Genomic DNA, 26,529 nt, shown 5'->3' on the forward strand with positions numbered 1-26,529 from the left:
TTCAGCGAAATGTGCTCAATGACTTACACATTTTGTATTTAATACAATTCTTTTCTGTTACTATACTTTCAATGCATTTACCTGCAAGCCAACAAACTGCACGTCATATATAATTTATATAATTCAGCAGTAAAGTGTATATCAAAAATATGCCTGGTTATCTAATTGTCTCATAAAACCATGGTGTCTTGTACCATTTATTTATTAAATGCATTGTGCGCATTAGATAATATTGTCTTTAGTTGTTTACTCAAGTTTTTGTGTGTTGACTGTAAAAATTGTTTTCACTGGGAGATAAAGTACTTTGTTGAAATGTGCCCCTATTTGAAGTCTACTACCTCATTACCGTACTATATCCTCTATGAATCGTGCAGGTATTTATATCTAAATACTGTAATCAGCATCTCAATGATTAACTGCTGGTAGGGGTGGTTATATGAAGGCACTATACAACTAGTTATTTTGTCAGCATCAAAGTAATAAAAAGTAATATATAAGTAATATGATAAATCTTGCAAATAAAATTATTTACATAGTAAAATATTTTACAGTTATTACAAAAAATACCCTTAGTGTTATATTCACTAGACTCTCTGTAAATTCTTTGTCTGTTCATCTTATTCCATTTCTTAAAGTTTTTATTTTTATTATTTTTTTCCCAAACAAGGTCTTTTCTTGGGAGATTGTAGGTATCATGAAAGTAGCAGTGTAATATACAGACCAATGATGATGTCAGCTTGTTATTGACTTTCCAAGTCTGAATGACTGAGCAAAGGATAGGGGGTGGGGTGGAATTAATCTATTGCAGGCACTGACCTGCCAGGCAAAAATGAGTCCACAAGTCAGTGTGGGGGAAGGGTGGGATCCTAGTTTCCGCTGCTGGCAAAGATAATCTTTCGAATAGCCAAAGATTTACTACAGGTTTAGTATTGAAAAATTCTACTGATTTATTACAGAAAATGACACTCTACTTTTTATGCCAAAGGTGAAACGATTATTCAAATGATGTTTAGTTTCTGTTATTCCACTGGAGCATTAACACAATACATAAAGCTGAGCTTGCTTGGATATGAGAACTGTAGATTTCAGTTAACCTAGAAACTTCATTTTAAAAAATGCATTTTACATAACAGGCTGTGCTAGACATGCCTTTCAGACACTGCCATTCTCAATGCAGACTCAGATGACAGACAAAGGGTTTCATTTTCTCCTCTCTTTCACTACACGGCCTTGTGACTCCGTTTTTTGTGGTTTCAGTTCCTGTCCCTTCTTCTGTGTGTTCTGCTTTGAGTTTGACTGTTCTTCATGTTTGGGTGTGATTCCTCCTACAGTTTTAAGTAAATCGTACGTGTGAATATTCACCACGTGATGGCTAGGAATTCTGTCCAGGTTGTTCCCCTGCCTTGTGTTTCCCAAAAAAGGCCTTTCATGACCCTGTACTGAATAAGTAGTTGATGGATGGATGGATGGATGGAGTTTCTAAATTCCTCATAGTACTTGGCTGCGTGATTGTGCACCTTACCACGGGTTGTCAGCCTATATAAGGTGTCCCCTGCGTTTTGCCCTACACTTGCTGGGATTGGCTCCAAGACACTGCAGTGGGTAAATGTTCATGGAAATGAATGGAATGAAAACGAAGGGATAAATGAATGGATATCATACACAAGCATATATCACTCTGTATAGAGGTGGTTGTTTTCATTCATGTAATTATGTTACTTTGACTGTTTGCTTATGGCATTTGTTATTCAATTAACATTTTCCTAAGAAATACATAGGTCACAGTACAAACTCTATGTATTTTTCAAAAATAAAAAATAACCAAAATAACATTTGTTTCATTTTTAATTTTATTTCATGGATAGGGAGGTATGCAATGACTTGGGATGATGTATTATATCTCAGAGAGTCCACAGATTAAAATGGCTTAGTCAGCTATCAGCACCTTCATAGGCAGAAATCCTATGGAAAAAAAAATGTAAGAGAAAGTATACCTTTCTCTGGGCGGCATGGTACTGCAGTGGTTAGAACTGTTAGAACTCACACTTTCTGTGACCATGGTTCAAATCTCTGCCATGGCTTCACGTGTTTGCATGTTATTCCTGTGTTATTGTGGGGTTTCCTCTGTTTCCTCTCCACAATCCAAAAATACACTAAGGTGAATTGGAGTTACAAATTGCCCTGTAGGTGAGAGTGTGCCCAGCAATGGGTTGGTGCCCCATCCTGGGTTGTTCCCTGCCTTGTGCCCATAGTCCCCTGTCACCTTGAATAGGATGAGGAGTTACAGAAAATGGATGGATGTAATAATCTCTGTTGTGTCAGTTTCTATGCAGTGTAAGGGCACTAAAATTGAAAAGCAAAATTCCCTTGATTTTTTTTTGTTATTTTTGAGATGAAACCGCCAGTGACCTAAAGTCAGACTTCCTCATCATATACAGCAATGGGTACTCACTCAGTCCTCCTGCAATCCAATGAGGAACTTTCGTTAAATATCTGAAACTCAACAACCACACAAAAAAAATTCCTGATAATGTACCCCATAGGCTGAGGCCAGGTGATCCTATAAGCGACATGGATGGCCACTTAGGGCACCAGTTTCTGAGGTTGTGTCAACTTGCCAGCCAATTTTACTCAGACAGGGGGCAACGGTGGTGATGTGACGCTCACCTAGGGTTCCGCATCGGCTAGGACTGAGGGAGTTTTGGAAATGTATTCATCAGCTTTGAATAGCCTAATATGGAGGGAAAAGAATGTGCTTCCTTACATTAATGTGCATCAAGACAAGTGGCTTGACAAATAAGGAAATCAATAACAGAAATATTAACGTCTTAAGTGTCAAAACCATTTGACATCACCTAAAATCAGCTTTAAGGAAGGGTGCAAGAAAATAGGGTTCATTTGAGGAGAATGAACAAAAAAAGTAATTTATTTAAGTATCCTGGCCTTGCAACTGAAATAGGGTGCTATGGTCTGATGAACGATGGAGCTTTCAGGACATGCACATCAATGGATTGTTTGGATCAGAGGAGCTTATGTCAAAATTATCTTAAGTCTGCTGTGAAATATCATGAGGAGTATTAGTTTTGGGGTTGTTTGGCGTAAACCCAAATTTAATAAACTGTTTCTCATTGGAAGTGAGAGAAGCATATCACAAACTGAGGTCTAATGAAGTATCTACTATGAAATCATGTTATAATGATCTAATGTTAAACAGTAAACAGATTTTACAGAGGGAGAAATACTGGCGATGTGTACAGACTGCAATGTGTGAATATAAACCAAAGGTCTTAGATACTTGTGACAGGATTGTTACAACCAGTGTCATTGTTGTGAAAGCATGCATTCTTCTTTTTTTGAAAGAAACTATACTTCAGCTCTCATTTTCTATGTAGTCTTTTGTTCATCTTTTTTCAGTACTATGAAAAAAAACGTGGGAAGTGTAGGAAAGGTCACTGTATTGCAAAAATGAAAATAATAAAATAATATTAGGAATATCTCCATATTCTGTAAAGCACTATATGTAATTATGTAAAAATTACTGGAACAAGGAGAATGGAACTCACTTTTAAATCAATTCTGTAGGATTTCTGAAAATACATTTTAAATAATTCAAAAGATATATCCATCTATTCATGCATCCATCCATACATACATACTGTACATATATACAGGTCCCAGCATCTGGACTTCAATAGAGTTGTGGAGGGATTGAAATGATACTAACTATCTATCTATCTATCTATCTATCTATCTATCTATCTATCTATCTATCTATCTATCTATCATCTATCTATCTATCTATCTATCTATCTATCTATCTATCTATCTATCTTTGAAATAATCACTGCATGCAAAGCTATTGACTTACTGGTCAACCTCCATTCCTGCTCTCACCTATTGTTTACAAGCTTTAAGGTCGTGACCAGAATGACATCATACATACAAACAGCAGAAATGAGTTTCCTTCACATGGTGTCTGGCCTCAGCCTTACAGATAGAGTGAGGAGCTCAGACACTCAGGAGGGGCTCAAAGTAGAGCCGCTGCTCCTCCGCATCGAAAGGAGCCAGTTGAGGTGGTTTGGGAATCTATCTAGGATGCCACCTAGACACCTCCCTGGGGAGGTGCTTTTGGCATATCCAACTGGGAGGAGGCCCCGGGGCAGACCGAGGACACACTAGAGAGACTATTTCTGCTGACTGGTCTGGAAAGCCTTGGTATTCCCCTGGTGGAACAGGAGGAGGTGACTAGGGAGAGGGAGGTCTGGGCAACTCTGCTTAGACTGCTGCCCCCCGCGACCTGGTCCTGGGTAAATGACAGAAAATGGATGGATGGATGGATGGATGATCACTGCAGCTCATTTATTTTCAGTTCTGCATAAACCCTATAATCTGTAATGTCCCCCACGCCCAGGCATATGTCTTAACTGGAGATTTTGCACTTCCTCATTATAGACCATTCAATTCTTTTCTAGATAGCTGGTGACAACCAGGGGTGTGGCATATATCTTACTGCTGGCAGCTAGAAACCTGCAAAGATGTTGCCAATAATGCACCACAGTGGAACTCCCTGTTACAGCTGGCAAATGATATACTGAGAAACTAATTCATCTAGACAGTAGGGATGAGAGTGATTCTCCAATGCAATTGCTCAGTATTTAACTGTACTCTTGAGTTGCTCTGAAATTTACTATAGAATGTCTCATGATACAGTTATTTCTTGTATCTTAATTTCTGCAGCCTATATATGATAACATTATACCCTTGAAATGATTGTACGCGTATATATTTGAACTGAAAACACCAGTTATGAAGAATCATTAATGCAAGCATTTACACTTTGTTAGCAATGCTAACTAGCAACCACTAACTACAGTGTAGCACAATGAAATGAGACCATGCCTTTCACTCCCATTTAATCTTGCTCCCACATTCTCATGATAAGGCAGCTTCATGCTATTTTAGTTTATCAGCATTCTTCAGCCAGTATTCTCAGTTTTTCATTTTTTTTTTTTGCTAAGCTCAAATTCAGGACAAATTACTCACTTTGGCTTTGTATCACTTTCTTCTTCCTAACATTCAATTCCTTGGCCACTGTGATATCTGCTGGTGTCTTTAAAATGACAGATAAGGTTCATAGGCCATTTTATCTGGCGTGGCTGGGTCTTCTCGGATTTTCCTTTTGCTCCTCCTAGATGGAATCACGAAAATGTGTTTTCTCTCCCTACACTATAAAGACTATAGAATACTTACAACTATAACAGATCTCTAGTCACTAGACACCAGGGAGGAACGATGTTTGGTGTCTGTATTTCATAGCAATGTACAGTCAACATACCTCCGCATAATAATGTTTTGGTCAAACACGTACTGCGTATGGGACTGTGGTCCCAAAAGATCCGAAAAAAATAAAAATGAATAATACAAATAAATAGTAAAAAAATAAAAGTTACTGGTTTACATATTTACTATTCTGTAGTTTTTATTGTTATTTTAGAGTGTACTCTTTCTCCTTATAAAAAAGGTTTACTGCAGCCTAGGTGTGTAGCAGGCTGTACCATCTTGGTCTGTATAAGGACACTCTATGATATTCGTGCAAAAACGAAATCACATAACGAGGCATCCGTCAGAATGTGTCCCCGTTGTTAAGCGACGTATGACTGCATATACGTTACAATTGTAGTGATCATGTCAAAATGGGCCCGTTTAACATGGAGTTTCAATCTGCCCCCTTATGGTGCAGTACCTCCGATTATTGCCTGTTTTTTTAAAATATAATTTTCCTTTTAAGTAGTACTTAAACATAATAAGCAAACATATATGGGTATCATATTGCAAATGTGTTATAGCTAAGAGTTGGGTGTACAAATGGACAAAAATGAAGGAATTTTGTTTTTAAAATTTTTCCCCCAATTACAATTACAATATTAATCCGTCTTGCAAATGTTTATCCTGGTCAGGGTGGTAAGAGCATAGAAATAATGAATAATTTATTTACCTTCTTTGTGTTTATTTTTTTATCGTAGGTAATATGGTCATGTTTAGTGATGTTTAGTAATCCAAATCACAATCAGCTGAACTGTGCAATTCTTATTAGAAACAAAATGCATTTTGTGCATTCAAATTGAGGTGTAGTAGATAAAAGCGGAAGTTTCTTTTTGATATAAATTAGACAGCGCTGACAGAATGAGGTTAGGTAACAGTTGAGGTGGTATACGGAGATTATGCACTGTACACAGTGTTCTCTGTACAGCTCGTACGCACCTGCAGAAGTTGCCTGTGCCCGCACCATTTCCGCTTGGAAGGTCACTTTTCTCAGCGCTGGAGTGTCTGAAGCCTTTGGCTGCTACTGAACCGTTTGGCTCTTTCTCTGCTAGCTAACAGCTATACAATGTTCCTCAATCTTTCTCCATTATCTGCCTCTCTTTTTTAAGACTCCTCACATACTTATGATTGTATAAACACGACGCGCGTCTTTTTTTTTTTTTGCTGGAATTTAACGAACGGCCAGACTTATACGGCGTTATTTTCTTGTCATAGTCAAAAAGAATAATCCGAGGAGGAAATTCCACACAAGGAGCAGCGACACGGCGCCCTTCTTACCCGGATTATAAAGTAAGGCCCTTTTTCATCGAATGAAATAATAATTCGCTGGTGAGAAATGCGACTATACAGTCGGACCTCGGGTCCATAGTAGTGTTTTAGTGTATACTTATAGCTGACGGGCTGTTGACAATGTATTACAGCTTTGGAAGTGTGGTGGATGGGGGATGGGCAGCGCGCGCGAGTGTGTGTGTGTGTGTGTGTGTGTATATGTGTGTGAGTGTATAACCTAACCCAGCAGCTTTACAAAAATAAGTAGGTGGCTCCTTAATCGCAAATGGGTTAATATTATGAAGTGTCCGGTAGCCCAACACTAGGGAAGGGCACCCCCCACACCCCCGATACGCTGTGTTTAAACTGGTTGAACCCTGTAAGCATGCATGGCGTGCCCCGGTCGTGGGAAACGTGGAGAGCAACGGCGGAAATTGAAAGGCTCAACTTAAAACTTAACTGCTTGACTCAGTATTTAGTCATCTTGACTAGTATTGAGAGTTTGGCTGTTTCTTTCCTGGGTTAAATGTAGTAGAAACTCGGAAATATGACAGCAATGTGGCAGTGGCAAACTCATGCTTGTGGGGGGAGGGGAGCTCAGAGGCGAAGCCCGGAGATCCTGAACTCATTGACAGACTGGCACGTCTGTACGCCTCTCTCTGTTTGTCATGGTGGCGTATAATAATAATAATAATAATGATAATAATAATAATAATAATAATAATAATGATGATAATGATGATGATGATGCAGCATGCGTAATTATTTCACGTTAGTAGTTGTTCCGTCGTTGCATACGTTTTGGGGATTTTTTAAAAGCATTTTATGAAGCTTGTTGGTTTTGGTTTTTTAGTTTGTAATGGATGTATTTTTAGTAGAACAGTCTCAGTTGTTTTTCATATGGCTGATCTTGAAAATAACAGAAAATAAGTGACATTGTTGGTTTCATTATGGACAAGAATAATTTTGTAAAGGAAAGGAAATTTCAAAAGAGGTTAAAATATAACCTATATATCTAGAAAAAGTTGAGAAATATCTGCCGTTGGTACGGGGTAAATATAGTATAGTATTTGCATGGTGTGGATCTGTAATATTGTCCTACTTAAAAGAAATGCTTCGCATCAGCAAAATTGTAGTTAAATCTGAACATTTAATGTCATTAAAATTGTTTTACTGTTCAAGATGTAAATATATGCAGATTTTAGTGAGCAGGCCTATACCTGATAAAAATACTATTGTCTCCTGAGTGAGAACACCATTGGAGTAAAACATATCTTGGTTCTAAATAATTTATTTCACTAGAGTGTACATCCAGAATCCATGTTGCATTCTTCTAAATTACTGATGGGAAACACAGGGTAGAATGAAGCGTAAGAGAAGGCTGCTTTGACCTGTGATTTTGCTATTCTGAAAAGTACCCCAGTAACACTAAGATCTTTTCTTGCATTCCATGTTTATATACAGTATTGTTTTCTGTTGTATTGGTATGGTTTTGATACTATAGTAGTTCAAAATAAAGGTCTGAACTGCATAGAAATTAGTTGGTATGAAAATGTCATATCACAATTGTAGTGATCATAATTATCATAGTAAAGTGTACTGGAAATGTTTAAAAAGTACAGATAGTACAGATACGTAAACTGAATTTTTCACCAAGTTTTATATTGAAAACCACAAATAAAATTAGTAGCAGAATCCACCTTTTGTTTGGATAAACAATACAATAATAGCATAGTCAGTGCCTTATGTAAACGTATGAAAACCATATCAAATGTGCATTAACATCTCTGGAGTGTTGTCACTGCCTACCGCCATGTTTTCACTGACACAAAACAAACCCACATTGCATGCTGAGCCTGAAAACCAGTGTGTGGGAGACTTTTGCTGAACTTAGTTCATGCTGGACAATATTTAACTAAAGGTTTTCCAAGTGCGGTAATCAACCATAGTGTTATTGATAATTAAAAATTGAAACAGTAATACTAACCGTGGGGAATTTTACCGTGGTTTACAGTGGAACCTGTAGCAGTTTCACCCCTAGGTCTGCAGGCCAATTTTTTTTCAATAATAGAGATTTTTAATTATTAATATTACAGTCACCTTCATGGCAGTCTAGTGTCAGTTTGGGGTGTTTCTATTACAAAAAGAGTATATGGTGTCATCATCTTTAAGAATAGGTGTCTCAACTTCAGGGTTAGGGGGTTGAATTCCTATTGTTCTGCATGTGTGGAGTTCACAGGTTTCATCTACCCGCTCTGGTTTTCTCTGGGAGTTCAAAGACATGTAGTACTGCTAAGTTGTCAGTACTGTGGTGATGTGTGTGGGTGTATGTACATTTGTGTCCCCTAGAATGGACTGGCATTTTGTCTAGAGTGTACTCCTGCTTTTTCCCCTGTTTGTCCTACCCAGCTATTCAAAATGTTATGGTTTCCTAACTGTTTATTTTCACTTTCACAAGTTTATCTAAACAACACCTTTCTAAGAGCTGCCATTGTCACCATCTGTTGCCATTTCTATGGGGTTTGTTCTAGTATTTTGTTTTATGTTTGGAACAATGTTTTTTGTTTAAATTTTTCTGTTTAAGCTCTGTTTTAGTTTTGTGTTTAGTTCATTTTGGTTAATTTTAACAACAGTAACTTTGTGCTAAACCAATTTTGAGGCCCCTAATAGAGCCTTAGAAGTGCTTTATGGAGAGCACCTTATCCTTGCAACAGCATAGGAAAACAATTTACTATTAAGGAATTTTTTGTTTAAATTTTTCTGTTTAAGCTCTGTTTTAGTTTTGTGTTTAGTTCATTTTGGTTAATTTTAACAACAGTAACTTTGTGCTAAACCAATTTTGAGGCCCCTAATAGAGCCTTAGAAGTGCTTTATGGAGAGCACCTTATCCTTGCAACAGCATAGGAAAACAATTTACTATTAAGGAAGAAATATAATGTTAATTGTAACTATATATCATATCTTTGATTGAAACCTGGACATGCAAACTTAAGTCAGGTGATTTATAACTAGCTGACAATTTTTGCATTAATATCTTTGGCAAAGTAGATATATATATTGATTTCCTTGATTTATGTTTGGAATTTGTGCTTTACAAAAACTGGAATTGATATTCAGAATAATTATTTGGGATACACACTGTTTTGTGGTTCTGTGTTCTCTCATTTGTTTGCTAACACGTTCTTGCTTTGTGGATAATATCTGTAAGAATTGCAGGATTTTTAAATGTAGAATACATTAGCAAACAAATGAGAACATATAACCACAAAACAGTGTATCCCAAATAATTATTATTGGTTGGAATTGCTAAAATTCAGTCTAGTATGCAGTTTCAGTAAATGTCTCTGGATCTTGGTAGATGACTTAAGAAGTTGTATGTGGGTAGGGGTGTAAATTGTTGCCCACAAGGCGATGCAGTTTGATTAGGCCTATTTAGGGGAAGGATTTATTGAATTGGAAATTCAATTCGATTAATGCAATTGTATGATTATTTTGATAACCAAAATTTAGAGCTTTAACTTCATCGGAAAAAATTTTACAAATATTACCATGGGATCTTCACACACTGTTAATGGAATACAAATAAAGTAGAATCTCAGAACATACATTTTTATTGTTGTTAATATAAGTGGGAGAACAAATTGGTGTAAATTGTCAAAAAGGTCATCTATTCAATTGTACAGGAAAAACAAACCACATAAATGAAGTGCTATTTCATTGGTAGCTTTCATCTAGGTTAACTAGTGGTGCACCTATTACTTTGTTTCCACCAACACAGAGCTGGTGCCGGTGCTGGGCTGGTTCTCGTTTGGTGCCTTTTGAGAACTAGACTGCATTTTCACCAGTTTCAAAAAAGAATGGAACAGAAATGTTATGTAGGCGGAAGTGAAAGTAAAGGTTAATCTGTATTTCATTTTTTTGATTAATTTTGCCGAACTGAAAAAAAGTTTCCGGAGTAGGCCCTGTCTCTGTAAAGGCTCCCCCGTCCGTGTATATTAGTTTATTCTCGCTTGCTATTTTACCGCTATGCTTTTATGGATCATGCAGTAGTGCTAAAAAGTGAACTTTGCTGTCCGCCTCATGTTTTCTTCTCTACTGAAACCCTATAATATTTTATTTATTTGACCTGCGACATATTTGTACTTTATTATTAAATCTGGCCAACTGATCGATCTTTAGTTTTTCTCAGAATAAAAAACAACCTTATTCTGCTAATAAGCTGGCAAGTTGTTTCACTTGCAGCACTGCCATTATTAGACTAACTATATCGCTTATGGATTGAATTTTTCTGGTATATGGAAGGTTTGGACACCATCGCCCATCCCACTTTCGCTGATGTTATGGTGCCACATTCTGATCCCAGCTTTTCTGTGGTGCCATGCTGGAGTAATTTTTTTCTGGCCCAGGGCCAGTTTTTTGTGGTGGAAACGTGATACCAGTGCCGGATTGGTAAAAATTCTGTAGTAATAAATAACCAAAACTATGGAATTTGCATCAGTACTGAAAATGTATTTAATAGTAGAACTTTAAATAATATAAAATAAAAAAGGGAGTTTTAGTAACATTATAAAACTAAGTGAAACTTAAATTTGAAACTTTAATCTTTTAGTATTCCAAATTAAGCAGCAGCAGGTTGTGGTGAAGAAAACAAAGCTGCTTAGCATGCTTTCCACTTAACCTAGTTCTCTTTCTATCAAAAATTGTTGAGACTAAACTGAAATTAATAGATGCTTTAATACCATGAATAACTTTTGCTTAATTGCATATTAGATTTTGGTAATGCATTTAAATTAACAGTAAGAGACTCCATGTTGTCAGCTAACGTTATACATAACATGAGAACACCATCTCATATGTAATGTAAGTACTGTAATGTAAAGCAAGCTAAGCAGCTTGGAAGCTCAAATAAGTTCCTGTTGCAACCTTAACTGTCGCTGCTACATAACACTGTTGACACCTTGTCATTACAGGTAACATTACTGGCTCATACAGAAGAGTATTGCATTCACTAAAGAAAACATTTGCTCTGTTCTGAATTAACGAGATACACTTTTCATTAAAAATTCGCTTGGATATTTTTTTTTTCTTTAGTGAATGCATTATGCTTCCTAAGGCTCACATTATCACCGCAACAAGGTTAATTTTTCTGACATTTTCAGTACTGTAACTGGGAAAGCGGACAGGCTTTTCATTATGGAAAAAGCTCACAGGAGCTATATGGTGTTTTGCAACTTTAGTGTGTAGGACTGTAATGTTTTAATTTGGGGAAACACTGCTTTACCTTCCATCCTCAGCCACAGTCTACACTCAGTTGAAACTCCCTTCTATCTTCTTTTTTTTACTTCTTGGAGAATCACGTTGAATTTGTGTCTGAGTGTGGGGTGAGCGACAGCAAGGCTTCAGTATTGATTGGCTATTATTCGTGTGACATTAGCTAATCAGAGATTGCTGTGGGCGGGACATTAAATGAAGCACCGGGTTGAGAGCAAACGGAACAGAAGAAGAGACGGCAGCGGAGCCGCAGTAGCATACCTTGTAATTGCTTAATATCGGTGATCATTAAAATAAAATGCTGATACCGATAATTAATTGGCCAAATGCGTAATATCGGCCCCCAATAATTGGCCATGCCGATAATCAGTCGACCATTAATATTATTAGTTCTGTTGTCAGTGGTGGCATAGTGCTTAAATAACTGTGCAGGCTATTAAAGAATGGAGGCCAATGTTTTGTGATGCCTTAATATACAGACACTCCTCACTTAACAACCTACCTGTTACAGCAGCTGCCCGACCTTACGACTTGCTCTCCGGCCAATCGGAATTGTACGCTCATTTCGAATCACCCTTCTTTCAGCAGGCGGACATAGAAGCAGTGGAAAATTTATTTTGTTGACCAATTTGATGAAATCATTGAGGTACACAAATTAAGCCAAAGTTATGAAGTTGAAGTTTCCTTTACACCTTTTCCTTATTCAGAATAAATAAAAAAATGATTTACAGTATGCAAACCAAAGTAATGTATATTACAGTTGATTTCCTCTATTCTGTTTATTGCCATATTCAGTACACTACTGTATTAGCATTTATAAATATACTAAAAATGTTATAAATGCTGCAAAGGTAATATTAAAACAATATCTAAAGATGGTTGACAAAAACCCACTACCAGTACAGTGAGCTTGAAATTTCGGTAAGGGGCGCTTCTTGCTTATTGACCAATTTGTTTAAGGACCTGTTAGTAGGAATGCAACTCTATCGTTAATTAAGGAGAGTCTGTGTTTTTGCCATTTATGTTTTGCTGTATTAGAAAGCAATCTGTCTGTGTAACTGGTGGTGAGTAAATGAATGTGTTTAACTCCCCCAAAAAATTGACTGTTGGATCCATGAAATGATCCACATAAACAAGTATGAGTACAGGTATATAGGAATTCTTTAGTATATCCCATTTGACATACACATGTACAAGAGAGAATGAAGCTAATGTGACTTTTATAACACCACCGAAAATATAACAAATTTCTATTGTCTGTTGTAATAAAAATATGCCTTTTGTTTTTTAAACTTGTGAGCCAGTAGGGACACCCCGTTTCTTGTGAAAGTTGTAAGCTTGTATGTGGTGGTTGGTGTGAAATGGGAAATGAAACACAATCTTATATCACTGTGTTTCAGTCTGCGTACTCTAACATCTCTGCAGTATTTTTTTTTAGTTTTTTTTTTTTTTGCTGCTGTAAGTACAGATATTTTAATTCAAGTCTTGTCTCAGAGTAGTTTTTATTTTTTATGTTTTACAGTCTTGGTTGTTTACTGCTGACTAATGATGAGCCCTCCAGCTGGTCTTTTATGATGTCCTGTATCAATGAATGAATGTGGTGACATAGGGTAAGTTTTGGAGAAGTGCATAAAGGTCTTACGTGGCCTAACTAGATTAAAGATGGCAGTCCTAGATAACTGAACACGTAATTATTCTGTCTTTCCATAGGGTAGAACTTGTTTCATGCTTGATTTATTTTGAGTCCTTAAAATTCCAAATCTGGAACTCACAAATGAATTTGATAATAGAATGTTTTGTTGGCATTGGCAGTTATGGCAGTTATCAACGGACTCTTAGACTTTGACTGTAGCCAGAACCTTGAAGAATCACAGGCACCCTTGTCTCAGGAAAGTTGGGGTTAAAATGTATCATAAGGATTAGATTAAGGGTTTATGTGATTAATTTGTACTTAACAGTCTTGTCATCAGTAATACTTATTACCAATTTGATAAGTAACTGCCTAAGTAACCGAGGAAACAGCAGAAACCTGGTACAACCTTAACCTATAGATGAGTTATGAAGCCTTTGGGACATTGACAGAGAACAAAGACCCAAAATAATCTAGTTGTTTACATAAATTCTGTTCAGGATTTCCACAGTACAGCTGATGTACAATGGGTTGATATTCTCCTGCTCATCTTGGTAGTTAAAACTTTTTTTTTGTTTTGTTTAACTCTTATTCATTCAACTGAATAATTGAAGTTAAGGGTCCAACAGCATGATACCTCTTTGGAATGAAATGAGCATTTTCAGATTATTTTTGCTGTACTTTTCTTTCTAGCTAATGATGATTTAAATGTAAAATGCCATCTGACTGTAAGCTATACTGCCATGTTTAAAATGGTTTATCTATAGTCATTCATAACGATTATAAAGATTTTTATAGAATATTTTTATTGGATCAATATTTTGACTGGCTTTTCAAGCCATACTATCTCAGTGTGTGTTATGTTACTTGTGTATTAGTTATGTAAATGACAATTCTTTCTGCGGCCTGTTTACCAGCAAATGACAGACAGGCTAACTGTAAATGGCATTTTACAATTTTCATATTTGATCAATTTTATATAGCAAAAAAAAAAAAAATTGTAATTTTATAGATGAATTTGGCAATGGAGGCAAACTTGTCAATGTTTCATACCACATATAAATGGAAAAATTTTGCCTTGTATTGTTCAACTCAATCGTTATTTTACTTTGTGTCTGTTTCATTACATTTTTTCAGTGTATGTCATATGTTATTCGACTTTCAAATTCCTTGCGTACATAAGTCGTTAAGCGCAGAAATTACTATTAGCCAGTGTAAAAGGTAGAAATGCATTGCTTATCAAAAGATCAGTCGTGCTCAGACATGTCAATAACATGACAGCTTTTTACTGACCAAGATTTGACCTGTTTGAGAACAATGTTTGCATGCCTTAAGATTGCAGTGGATTTTGTGAAGTCTTTTCTGTTATCAGTATAGACATTTGTTGTTTACGAGAGGTAAAATAAATGAATGAGATTAAATTGAAATTCCTTTTGACTCTGGAAAAAGCTTTCAAGGTTTCTTTTAACTAAGCAGAAGGATAGCCACAGTGGTGGGGAATTAAGCAGAATTGTTAAAAGAAATTGGTGATGCATGGATTTGTTAAATGATGATTTTTTTTCCTTATTCAGAGTCCCCAATTCAACATTTTGTATTTTTATCAGTAAAAAGTACCACACTTGATGTACATTAAAACCAGTCCATCTTAAGACATTCATTAAAATAAAACATCTACAAAAAGTAGAGCTGGGCTGATCCACATTTTTTTCTGTTCCGATCTGATTTCAATACACAACTTCCAATACCGATTCCAATACAAGAGCTCTTTTTACTTTAATATTTTAATATACTTTATATATTAATACTTTTAAACTAGTAAATACAGATGAAAAAATGTATGCCAAAAACATCTTTAATTAGGCTACTAGAAACATACATAACATACTGTACCTCATTTGTGTATCTTGTTTTAAGCGTTTTTGAGGCATTTTGCTGCTCTATGAATATCTTCCAAGGAAGGATATCCAAGTGGCAAATGCTTAAAATGCCCCACAATTGTTCTCCCACTGGCACATCGTCACTTACACTTCGTTGCGATAGCAGCCACCCCTGTGTCACAAGCTGTAGCGAATGCACAAAACAGCCTAAGCTATCAACCCCCAAGTCAGACGTTGCTTTTTTCATATTACTCGCATTCTCGCACAATTCTCGGGATTTTCCACTAAACGGTACTCCCACCTGTCAAAACTTTGTTTTTACAAAGATTGCAAATCACTGTACTACTAGTTGTTAAAAGCGTAACGTACTTCCGTTTCATCACCCTCTTTTCTGATTACGCTCCTTGTACTGCAAAGGGCATGCACATGATGTCACAGCAGGCAGAAGTCACTGTTCTCACATGCACTGAGTACTAAAAAACTGAGTGGCAGTGTTAACGTTCAGCTGAATGTCACAAAAAACACATCTAAAATGGGAACGAGCTGTTGTGTGATCGATTGTACAAATTGATTTAACATGAAAGAGACTGCCAAAAACTAAATAAGTAAGTATCAGACGTGGATCGGTCACATATGGCTGATACCTGATCCGTCATATCGGTCTTTTGTAGAGCTGGGCAATATGGCCTAAAAATAAAATCTCAGATATTTTTTCACAATAAATCCGATTTTCGATTTTAATCGATTTTCCCCTCCCCTACTCAAAATCAAACTACAGGTTCAAAACAAGTTTTAATTTTATTTTGTTTGTTTTTTTTTTTTTTTTACTTTAGAGTTAAAGTGCAATCTGACAAGCCAAAAAAGATGCTTGTAAGTGAGATGGCAGACCACGCCATTGTAAACACTTTTAGAAACCTGTAAAAACTTTTAACATGTTAATGAATCCCGGCTTTTCCACAGTATATATGGGCACCATGTTTTTTGCAATATACACTGCTCAAAAAAATTAAAGGAACACTTTGAAAACGCATCAGATTTCAATGGGGAAAAAATCCTGCTGGATATCTATACTGATATGAACTGGGTGATGTGTTAAGAGTGAATGGATGCCACATCGTTTGATGGAAATGAAAATTACAAACCTACAGAGGGCTGAATTCAAAGAAAAAATGATGCAGCAGGCTAGTCCATTTTGCTGAAAATTCATTGCAGCAACTCAAAATCGTACTCAGTAGTTTGTATGGCTCCCATGTGCTTGTATGCATGCCTAACAATGTCAGGGCATCCTCCTAATGAGATGATGGATGGTGTTCTGGGGGATCTCCTCCCAGATCTGGACCAGGGCATCACTGAGCTCCTGGACAGTCTGAGGTGCAACCTGGTGGCGTCGGATGGACCGAAACATAATGTCCCAGAGGTGTTCTATTGGATTTAGGCCATGTGAACGTGGGGGTCAGTCAATGGTATCAATTCCTTCATCCTCCAGGAACTGCCTGCATACTCTCGCCACATGAGGCCGGGCATTGTCGTGCACCAGGAGGAACCCAGGACCCACTGCTCCAGAGTAGGGTCTGACAATGGGTCCAAGGATTTCATCCTGATACCTAATGGCAGTCAAGGTGCCGTTGTCTAGCCTGTAGGGGTCTGTGTGTCCCTCCATGGATATGCCTCCCCAGACCATCACTGACCCGCCACCAAACCGGTCATGCTGAACAATGTTACAGGCAGCATAACGTTCTCCGCAGCTTCTCCAGACCCTTTCACGTCTGTCACATGTTCTCAGGGTGAACCTGCTCTCATCTGTGGAAAGCACAGGGCGCCAGTGATGGACCTGCTAATTCTGGTATTCTATGGTAAATGCCAATAGAGCTCCACGGTGCCCGGCAGTGAGCACAGGGCCCACTAGAGGATGTCGGGCCCTCAGGCCACCCTCATGAAGTCTGTTTCTGATTGTTTGGTCAGAGACATGCACACCAGTGGCCTGCTGGAGGTCATTTTGTAGGGCTCTGGCAGTGCTCATCCTGTTCCTCCTTGCACAAAGGAGCAGATACCAATCCTGCTAATGGGTTAAGGATCTTCTTTGGCCCTGTCCATCTCTCCTAGAGTAACTGCCTGTCTCATGGAATCTCCTCCATGCCCTTGAGACTGTGCTGGGAGACACAGCAAAACGTCTGGCAATGACACATCCTGGAAGAGTCGGACTGCCTGTGCAACCTCTGTAGGGTCCAGGTATCGCTTCATGCTACCAGTAGTGACACTGACTGTAGCCAAATGCAAAACTAGTGAAAAAAACAGTCAGAAGAGATTAGGACGGAAAAATGTCAGTGGCCCCCACCTGTTAAACCATCCCTGTTTTGGGGGTCGTCTCATTGTTGCCCCTCTAGTGCACCTGTTGTTAATTTCATTAACACCAAGTCAGCTGAAACTGATTAATAACCCCCTCTGCTACTTAACTGACCAGATGAATATCCAAGAAGTTTAGTTTACTTAATGCTATACTCTGATTAATAAGCGTTCCTTTAATTTTTTTGAGCAGTGTACATCGCGACAGCGTTTATCGCCTTCCACCGTGCCCCATTCTTATCATATGGCACACAATTCGAAAACGTGTAAGGGATGGTCGCTTGCTTAACTTTGGATGTTGTGCTGGTGCTGCGGGTATTTTCATTTTGCTGGGAGCTGTACTTCTCCCACTTCGCTGTGTGCCTCTGTTTTAGGTGCTGGAATAAATTTGTTGTGCTGCTTCCTTTGGTTGCAACAGTTTTTAAACAGACTTTGCAACGAGGACTTGTTTGGTCTGTGTCCAACGGCACAAAACCGAACCATTGCCATGTTGTTTGTGAATCCGCTACAGTGTTTGGGTGCGCCGCACTAATGTACCCGTGAAGAACGGTGCGTCGCATTAATTCCGCTTTTGGTGCTCGCTTGTAAAATAAGTAATAAAATCGTTATTCATAAAAACACATTGTCCTGAACTGTAAATTCGAATTAATCGCTAAAATCGATTTATCGCCCACCTCTAGTCTTTTGCTATATTTATAAAATAAAAAAGCAGTTGAAAATGTACCCAAAATGAAGTACAGCCAAGTATAACTTTTCTACTAAAAGAAGTTGGTTGTGTTGTCATGATTTGTACCAACAGACACTAAGCAGTGCCAATGAATCACTTGCTTTTGCTCAATATCGTGTTGATTGAATCCGAAATATTTGCATGTTGCAGAAGATGAATGTCTTTGGTAACCTGTTCTTGTTTGCGTTTCTCCTTCTCACTCATTTTTGTAAAATTTCTCACTGATGTGCCACAGTGTCTATGAATGAGTCCAACGGCAAACATGAAAATATCTGTTTGGCAGAGCATGCAAAAACCTATGTAAACTTTAGACCGTGGGTGTCAAACTCCAGTCCTGGAGGGCCGAAGCCCTGCACATTTTTGGGTTTCCCCTCATTTAACACACCTGATTCAACTTCTTTTGCTAATTACCACACAGCTCTTGAGCTGAATCATCTGTGGTGGAACAGGGAAAGAACTAAGCTACACAGGGCTCCGGCCCTCCAGGACTGCAGTTTGAAACCCCTGCTTTAGACTGATTTTGTTACAATCTAGATAATATCGAAAAGCTGCAAGCATTAAAAATGCAAGTTGATAAATTGACAAAACATAAAAATATTTTGGTGTAATTGATGGTCTCAACCCAACGGACTTTCATGGTGCTTCTGATGTGACAACTGCAAAGTATGGGGTGTTAAAATATGATAATGTGTGCAATGTTGGGATGGTTCACCCACCTGAGAGGCAAGAAACCTAAATTACTTTTGTAGTCATCAGCCTACAGTAATACTTCAGTTGAGAATGCCTGTTAAAATATCAGTGTTTACATGATAGTTGACTCTCATATAAGCTACAAAGATTTCTTTAGCATAGTCTGAATCAGTCTCTTGATAATTAAATGATTTTGTGAAAGAAAGAAAAAAAGCATTTTGTACCTTTCGGTAAACACAATTGCAGTAGTGATGTTAGTTTTTAATGTCACACATATTCGAAGGAAATAGGAATCTAAATATAGTAGGCTTTGCGATTTGATAATATGGGTAATCAACGATAAGTGTCAGTATAGCAATTAGACATGACTGCTAAAGTAATGTAAATTACTGCACTGGATAATCAGCCATTTTCTGTAGTGGAAGTCAAGGGATTATTTTGGATCATTCACCATTCAGAACAGGGTTGCCACTATTTGTCTGGAAAAGTAAAGGGGCTTTGCATGTTGAGATGCTGTGTAGTTTTATCAGGGGTGTAATGATACCGTTTGCGCTTGATTCAGCGCAAACGACGATTCAGGGCCCTCGGTTCGATACACTCATAATATATTCAACAAAACGAGACCAAAAAAACTAAGATCAAAATTCATATTACTTTTTAGGCATGCACATTTACAAAAACTTGCAATCTCCTAAAGTGCTTTTTTAAAAACAAGCTAGTCCCCACTTTCTTGAAACTAAAAGGAAAAAATAATAAATAAGAATGTCCTTAATGTATAACCGATGTTTGAGACTGAAAACAAAGATCTCACTGTTCTTATTTATTCCTTTTCAGGCATGTACATTTACAAAAAAAGTGAAACCATTTATTTTTTTCTTGCTGTTCTTTTACCTAATTTTGTGGATTCTAATGTAAAATTCAAAAATAAAATTTCAAAGCAAAACTGTAGTTATGCCTATTATGCCCTCTCCCATTAATAGCAATGAATTATTTCATGCCACTGTGCATTGTCACACCCCTAACTTTTATTGGTAAGGAAATGGTCCTCTGCTTGTAATGAGTAGTAAGGTAGCAAGCTTTATACTTGTTTATCATGTCACCATTTCACATAATATTGTACTGATAGTTGCCCTTTTAGTCAAAATATTTGCATGTGTATTGATTAATACTGATAAGCGACGGACACTCATACTGTTATTTGACACATCACTTATTACCAAGTTGTCTAGCTACCAGCAAGAATTTTAGTACCTGATGTATTTGTTGGATAATTTTGTTTTTGGCTCAATAGGCTTGTATTTTCAGTGTTTGTAATCCCATTTGTTCCACTGTCAGAAACACCCCTTATAAATATGAAAAAAGCACGGTGCAGCTGTGCCCCTGGATTTTTCAGAGCTGAGGTAAACAAGCTGGCAGATGTCTGCACTTCATTTAATTCATGCTGAGCAAAAGAAGTGTACAAAACAGATTTTCTGAGAATTTCATACACCTGGATGATGGGCATAGAGCTATTGTCATATCTAGAGTTTCATAATTAGTGACCAGTTATGTACCACTCTGCTGTGAGTTCTGCAGTGGTTTCCACCTGTTCCAGTTCTTTATTATGAGTGTGAGAACATCTTTGTTTGAGGTTAGATCGGGATGGGGCCGGGATAGTAGGGGCATGATAAATGGCTCATGGGATGGAGCCATTGAGTCTGAATCATTTGAACAGGCAAGATTACAGGTTTTGGGAATGGCTTCAAAATGGGGTCCAAATTACTGCCTGTGAAACAACATATATAAACACTGGCGTGAATGAGAGGCAGGTGGACCAAACCTATATCAACCTCAGTCATATGACTCTCCCTCCCAAAACAAATGGTAGCTGTGTATTTTCATCTGTAGATGCAGTTGTCTGCGATTCTGGATGCTGCTTCAAAATGGAGTAGTTACAGCAGTCAAATTTACATTTACTAACTTTTTTTTGCTGAAAGCTGTAAAGTGTGCCTTACATTAAACAAAATGTATATTTTTGAATCCCTAGGTTACATTTACTTGACTGATTAGAAAATATGTGAAATGTAAATAGCTTGTAACAGAATCACCAGGGCACAGTAGGAGGTAGGGATACTGTACTTTGATTATTTTTTAAGGTGTGTTTTTGAATTTTAATATAATTTCTAATTATCACTCATGTCCTGAGCACATCACAGAAATAGGTATATAAAGAGGCTTGTTTGATTAGTAATTGTCAGTATAATTTATCCACACATTGCCTTCTGTTATAATGTTTTTGTTACAAATTTTTTGTAAAGCCTGTATAAATAATGATTATTGACCATAATTTTACCCATGAGCGACACAGACAATACAGTAACTCAGTGGGTAGCATTGGCTCTCACACCTCTAGCATTGGGGGTATGTCTTTGACATGCAGGTTTTCTCCAGATGCTCCTGTTTTCTTCAAAGTCTAAAGACTTGCACTTGCAGGCTAAACGTGGCTGTATACTTCAAACTATATTAATGGAATCAACATCATTTCAGCAATACGATGTTGTATTAGTTGTAATCACTGTGGAGATCACAGTTTCGATTCGCCGCCTGTGCAGGGTCCCCGAAGCAAGCTTTTTTGCCCTGGGGACTAATTATGCAGTTACCAACATCGTTTGCATCACACTGCATGTATCTGTAAATAGTGTAAATTAATATGTGTATTTCTGTATTTATGTTGTAAATAGTAAATGTTGTAATCATGTAATGTTTGCTGCGGAATGTGTGTGTTTTGTTAGTGTGTAACCATGAGTATTGTTTAAATTGTTGCATTACCTGTCTGCCGCTGCTAATATTAGACTAATAATAGCTGTTAATCAAGAGAGCAGCTTTTATTTTAAAAGAGCTGTCATCTCCATTATTAAAATGACTCGCATACATGCAATAGAACGTCTATTTGCGCTTTTTATGTGGGTCTGCTGCATCAAAAACGTTCTGCGTGCTGTAGTCTTTTGGGCTGACATTGAATAAACAGGCCGGCAGCGTCATTTTAAGTATGTGACAGATTGTTTGCGTCGACATGTTCAAATTCATTTTGTCTGGACATTGTTTGAAGTATACAGCCACCTTAATTGGTGTCTCTGTAGTGTGTTCCATTAGTGTTTGATTTGTTGTGTTGCTGTGTGCATGTATGTGCCCTGGCATGGACTGCCATCCTATCCAGGATGTACCCCATGATTGTGACTAAGATGTCTGATTAATGGGTGGATGGACACACATAGACAATGAACATAGTGTTATAGTGTCATCAAACCCAAATGTCCATCAGGAATCTAAATGTTCAAATTTATAGAGTCTCCCTTCAAGCACATTCTCATGGTAATTGTATGGGTTTGGTGGTAAAATATGTACTAGATGAACTATAAATTCTGATGAATTAACAAGGCAGGTTCCATCTGTTCTCACTCACAAGCTGTTAAGAGCCAGTGCACGCTTGTGGAAGTAGCACACGTCAGCATATGGTGATTTCTCTGGAGTGGGTCTAGGGACTGTCAGGCAGTGTGCTCCTTAGATTCATGATTCATACAGTCTTCCTTTTATGTTGCACGGTACTGGAGGATTGGTGATGATTGGCATCAAGCACATCTGTATCTGTCATCTTTTTGCCATGAGCTGATATTGTATTTCTTAATATTGTTTACTTTTTACTTGAATAATCTTAATGCAACTCAGTTATACATATCAGTTGAATATTATTTAGCACATTTCTAAAGTATTAGTTACCTTTTTGACATAAAGGAGTATTCAGTTATACATTCACAAAAGATTGCTGTGCTTGGGAATACAAGGGCAATACAATTGAATTAAACTGCCTTTTTACCTTTAGCTTCATCAAACCAGTTGGCCAAGATTAAAAAGATAGCTTGTTAGCTAATCGTGAAAGACAGCTGGTGTGATACCAGGATTCCTTTAACCCATCACTGAACAAATTGACTAAAGTACTGGTATTAACTACCGTGACAGACACTGTTCTGATCAAAAATACAGTATTCCATTTTACACTGTGCTTTTCCTCTTATCCTTACATCACTAGATGTCATTCACTGTGTTGAATGTGAACCAATGGGGAGCCACTTCAACACCCACCTGGATGATGCAACAGCAGCCATTCTGCGCCAGTGCATTCTTCTCACAGTGGTTAAGGTGGTAAAGGGGAGGGAGAGAACTCATCAGTTAGATGTAGTGGATAATTAGGAGTCCAGATTTGAAAGGGCCATAGTGGGCAATTAACCAGGGCATCAGGGTACCACCCTTACAAAAGATGCCCAGGGATCTTTTATGTCAGTGAGTCAGGACCTCGGTTATACATTTTCTTTTGAAGGATGGCGCCACTCTTACAGCACTGTATCTCCATCATTGCACTGGGGCCCCAACAGACCTCAGGATGGGCTAACCTGTTGGCCTCACCAACACCTCTTCCAGTAGCAACTCACTTTCCTAGTTGGTCTCCCATCCAAGTACTGGCCAGGCCCAAACCTGCTTAGCATCAGATGTATTACCTACTCTGAACTGCAGGTAGTATGGCTGCTGACTGTAGGTGTAATGCTTGATCAGCACCAGAGCCTCTTGGGAACAAAACATCTGTTCTATTTTAAAAAGCCAATAAGTGCCCTATTTTTATATTGGGGGGATTGTGGTAATGACCTTCATGGAAACATTGTCACGAAAATACTCCGAGAGCCTTGATGGGGACAGCCGGCTTTTAATTGTTTGATTTAGGTTATCTGTAAATTCAGATGGGGAATTCTTTTCCATTTAAATGTAAATTCCACCAGCATCGCTAGAAATGAGTTGTATTTGTTAAACTTAATTTTCAGTTCTAATGATTGTTCCTTCAGCCTGCCATTTTTTAAAATAGAAATGGACAACAGTATAATTTTGGATAAGCAAGGTGTGATTATTCATCAGCGTTGAGATCCCCCTTCCTCCTTTTACTGTTCTTATTAGATGGTTTGCTGTAGTTGGTGGTTGTTAAAAACTCATTATAAATGAGGATGGATGAGGAGGAAAGTGAAGCTTACTATGCTGGTGTAAATTAAGCATTTTCATAGGAACTGATGTACCTATGCTGTGGTGCAGTACTTATGTATAGCTAGTAAATAGAGATAGGAAATGATTCTATTGATTACAATGCTATTGACATCTAATGCTGAATTAAAACAGTCCCCATATTTGCTGGAGCTTTGCTGAAGCCGAAGCTTAAAAATTAAATATTTGAATTTTATATCAATGTGGTTGTGGTCTAGTGGTGGTGAAGTTTTAAGTTAATGTAGCTTGTCGACTCTGAGCCAAGTCATTAATGCTGAAGGTCCCTTTCGGAGCCATCGGTGAATATTATGGCGTAGACATTTACTTTAATTTATAGATAGTAAGTAACACTGGAAATTACAAAAGAATCCCTAAGAAAAAATGTCCTGGATTACTTTGAATGACCATAAGTGTTCTAGAGGTTTAGAGATTTAACATCTTTTCCTTTGAGGAGACTTTGGCGTCAGTGACACTTCAGTGACCACATCAGTCTGACTGATGAGAATGAAGTAACTAGGAGGCTCGAGGGCCACTTCTGTGGTTCTGTTTTAAGAAGTCGCTCTGCTTCATTAACCGTCAGACTTGGTGTTCGTGTGGCGTGTCACAGCAAGTCCTTTAGTGATGAAGCCACTGTTAACCCCAAGCAGACCAGTCATATTGGTTTAAAAGTAATGGCTTAAAACTATCACTGTGAACTAAGCAGTTTAAGTTGAAATTTAAATTGAGGTATTGATGTTGAACAGTTATAGACTTGGGGAAATTGTATTCTGCCTGATCCAAGCCCAAAAATTCTGACTGAAATTAAGACAACAACTGCATGTGACAGCAGTCCCTGAAACATGGTTATGTTTTATCACTTCATCATATAAAAAGTGTTTAAAACAATTTTATATGTGATTGGGGCGGTGCAGTAGTTAGCATTGTCGCCTCCCACCTATGGGACCTGGGTTCAATTCTCCGCCAGGGTTCCATGTGTGTGGAGTTTGCATGTTCTCCCCGTGTCATCATGGGGTTTCCTCCGGGTACTCCGATTTCCCAATGTGGTCCAAAAACATGCTGAGGCTAATTGGAGTTGTCAAATTGCCTTTGTGTGTGTGTGTGTGTGTGTGCGTGCGTGCGCGCGCATATGTCACTGGTGTGTGAGTGTGCCCTGTGATGGGTTAGCACCCCCTTCTGGGCTCTTCCCTGCCTTGTGTCTGTAGCCTCTGGGATAGTCTCCGGACTCCCCCCCCCCCCCCCCCCCCAACCCTGAATAGGACAAGCAGTTTGAGAAAGTGGATAGATGGACTCCATGTGATCCCAACTTGTGTACTTGTGTGAAACACTTAATTTAAGTCCATTGGGAGCCATCAGGCTCTATTTGAAAATTGGTAGAGAAGTGATCATATAAGTAATGCCAAGGGAGAGGTGGTTTATTTGATCTGAAGGTTTATCTGACCCCATCCTCAGTTTAGCTAGACTTTTGTCTTTCTGAAAGTGAAATGTTATTCTTAGTTTTGTCCTGATACTTATTCTGTAATTTCTGAGCACATGGATGCAGATTCTTTGACAGCTAAATTGTCAAATCATTCAACTGGTTTTTATATTGATTTAATAGTGTTTTTTGCAATTATTAAATGTGTGTGGAGTAGTACTACATGCAGTTGTGATCTTATATGAATGAATAAAAGGACACTGTTGAAAAAATAATACCTCCTTTGACTCATATCCCTCACTAATGATGTTGATCCACTATACAAAGGAAGTTTAATTGGAATGATTGGGAACACTTCTGACAGTCACTATGAACTCATTTACTCTGAAATCCAGTATTACATTTGAAATAACTATTAAATTACTTCATTGCAAATTGCATGGACTTAAGTTCACAGGAAAGCAAGATGTGTGCTTTAATAATTAAGATTATTTTATTATTGCTATGTCTTATTTTACTGGCTAAGAATTCAAAATATGTGGAATGCTTAGACATTAGTTTAATGCAGTTCTCATTCCTTTTCTCTCCAGACTGAAGAAATATGATTTCTCTAGTGCCTTGAGGTTGTTTGCCACCATTTGAATACTGGATCACATGGTAAGCAATAAGTACTAAATTTAAATTGAGTGCTTAAAGTTCATATTTGGCTTTCTCTCTGCTAAACATGACTGTAAATTAACCTGTAACTGCACTGTGAGATAAAGTTATCCAAAATTTCCGTTTATTCTAGGGCTGCCGTGATTAGTTGAAGTAGTTGAAGACGTCGACACTGAAATTCCGTCTATCAATACTTTAAATCAACACATTAAAAAAAATTGTAATGATATTACTGTTATGATTTCTAAAACGCTACATTCTAACAATT

At 37.7% G+C, this 26,529-nt stretch overlaps 1 protein-coding gene across 3 annotated transcripts in view; it reads left to right on the top strand.

The window, feature by feature from the left end:
* The first annotated feature begins 6,312 nt into the window (after positions 1–6,312).
* LOC111860499 (TBL1X receptor 1) overlaps positions 6,313–26,529 on the top strand; it is a 42,711-nt gene continuing 22,494 nt past the window's right edge. For 2 of the 3 annotated variants that reach the window (XM_023844249.2, XM_023844253.2), the window contains exons 1-2: positions 6,313–6,612; positions 26,195–26,261. The gene's annotated coding sequence lies outside the window, so the exon portion shown is untranslated. The remainder of the gene's footprint in view (positions 6,613–26,194; positions 26,262–26,529) is intronic. The other variant, XM_023844252.2, reaches the window with a different exon arrangement.

The sequence above is a fragment of the Paramormyrops kingsleyae genome, chromosome 15 (assembly GCF_048594095.1).
Source record: "Paramormyrops kingsleyae isolate MSU_618 chromosome 15, PKINGS_0.4, whole genome shotgun sequence".
Lineage (NCBI taxonomy): Eukaryota > Metazoa > Chordata > Actinopteri > Osteoglossiformes > Mormyridae > Paramormyrops > Paramormyrops kingsleyae.